The sequence below is a fragment of the Arachis duranensis genome, chromosome 9, assembly GCF_000817695.3.
Source record: "Arachis duranensis cultivar V14167 chromosome 9, aradu.V14167.gnm2.J7QH, whole genome shotgun sequence".
NCBI classification, from domain to species: domain Eukaryota; kingdom Viridiplantae; phylum Streptophyta; class Magnoliopsida; order Fabales; family Fabaceae; genus Arachis; species Arachis duranensis.
Window position 1 is genome coordinate 91,103,971 of NC_029780.3, and position 2,568 is coordinate 91,106,538.

Genomic DNA, 2,568 nt, shown 5'->3' on the forward strand with positions numbered 1-2,568 from the left:
CTGAGGCCGGAATGATCCTCAGTAAAGGTCCAGCTAAAGACAATAAAGAAGCGCTTGCTGGGAGGCAACCCAGTCATTGGCAGGTTATATGCTTTATTTCTACAAAGGCAATTTTCAAAACTTAAGGAATTCACAGAGTCACAGAAGGATTCAATGCAAAAAGTAGAGAAAAAGAGCTTACTGGCGAAAAAACGCCAGTAAGGGGTACTTTGGGCATTAAACGCCAGAATGGGCACCATTCTGGGCGTTTAACGCCAGTAAGGGTGCCATTTTGGGCGTTAAACGCCAGAATAGGCACCATTCTGGGCGTTTAACGCCAGGTGTGCAGCATCCTGGGCGTTTAACAAAACGCCCAGTGACAAAGGGGACTCTGGCGTTTAACGCCAGCCAGGGTACCTGGCTGGGCGTTAAACGCCCACAATGGCTAGCAAATGGGCATTAAACGCCAGAATGGATGACATTCTGGGCGTTTAATGCCAGAAAGGTGGGGGACAGAGATTTTGCTTTCTGATTAAATTTGTTTCAAACTTTCCTTTTTTGAACCATACTTTTCTACACAAACACATTTCAAACTTTCATCATTCATCTTCAAATCTTCAAAAATTAAATCATTCTTCAAATCTCTCTCAAATCCCTCCCAAATCTTGTTCAAAAACTCAACTTTCTCTCAACTTCCTCCCCCCTTATATATACACGTTCGGCCTCCCTATTCCCCCACACCATTCGAATTTGCTCTTCTCCTCTCTCTCCTCCTTCCTTTCTTTTGCTTGAGGACAAGCAAATCTCTAAGTTTGGTGTGCTTTTCCGTGATCACTAAAGCCAAGATTTATCAAGATCATGGCTCCTAAAGGAAAACAAACCAATCTAAGAGGAAAGAAAGAGAATAACCCAAAGAATCTTTGGAATCAAGAGAAGTTCTTAACCAAAGAACATGAAGACCATTATCATAAAATAATGGGTCTGAGGTCAGTGATCCCGGAAGTCAAATTCGATCTGAAAGAAGATGAATATCCGGGGATCCAAGAGCAAATTCGAAACAGAGGATGGGAAGTTCTAACCAATCCTGAGATAAAGGTTGGAAGAAATATGGTTCAGGAATTCTACTCAAATCTGTGGCTAACAGATAAGCAGAGAATGACTGGAACTGCTTTCCATACTTACAGAACCATGGTCAGAGGGAAAGTTATCTACTTCCATCTGGACAAAATAAGAGAGGTCTTCAAATTGCCTCAACTGCAAGATGATTCTGAATCCTTTAATAGGAGAATGGTGAGAGCAGATAAGGGGTTGGATCAAGTTCTAGAGGACATTTGCCTCCCTGGAACTAAGTGGATAACCAATTCAAAGGGTATCCCAAACCAACTCAAGAGGGGAGACCTCAAACCAATTGCAAGAGGTTGGCTAGACTTTATTGGACGTTCTATATTGCCCACTAGCAACCGTTCTGAGGTCATTATCAAGAGAGCAGTGATGATTCATTGCATTATGCTTGGAAGAGAAGTAGAGGTTCATCATCTAATTGCTTGTGAGATCTACACAATTGCAAATAAGAATTCCACTGAAGCCAAACTGGCTTACCCAAGCTTGATCTCCTTGCTCTGTAAAGAGGCTGGGGTGAAGATGGGAGTAGATGAATTCATACCCATTGAACATCCAATCACCAAGAAGTCAATGGAAGGACAAATGCAAGACAACTCTATCAAGAGGAGGGCGCAGGAATTCCTCCCTGAATTCCCTAAAATTGACTACTGGACCAGCCTAGAAGCATCTATCACCAAGTTACAAGAAACTATGGAGCAACTTAAAGAAGAACAGCAGAATCAGAACTGCATGCTCTGCAAATTGCTGAAGGAACAAGAGAAGCAGGGGCGTGAACTTCAAGAGTTGAAATGCCAAAAGCTCTCCCCTCAAGTTGAGGGAGCATCCACTTCTCAAAATCAAGGTTGTTGAGTCCTAACTATGTGATAACCTCTATCATTAGGAGCCTATTTAAATTTTTGTTTTCTATTCCTACTAGTCTTATCTTATATCTATTTTTGAGTCTTGTTCTTAATTCATAATTAATAAAAATTTAAAGTTCATGCCTTAAAGATATGAATGTTCTATGAATCCATCACCTCTCTTAAATGAAAAATGCTTTAATCACAAAAGAACAAGAAGTACAGGATTTCGAATTCATCTTTGAAACTAGTTGAATTAGTTTGATATGGTGACAATGCTTTTTGTTTTCTGAATGAATGCTTGAACAGTGCATATGTCTTTTGAATTTGTTGTTTTAAGAATGTTAAAATTGTTGGCTCTTGAAAGAATGATGGAAAAGGAGAATTGTTATTGAGGATCTGAAAAATCATCAAATTGATTCTTGAAGCAAGAAAAAGCAGTGAATTCAAAAAAAAAGAGAAAAAAAAAGAAAAAGAAAGAAATAAAGTTGTGATCCAAGGCAAAAAGAGTGTGCTTAAGAACCCTGGACACCTCTAATTGGGGACTCTAGCAAAGCAGAGTCACAATCTGAAAAGGTTCACCCAATTATGTGTCTGTGGCATGTATGTATCCGGTGGTAATACTGGA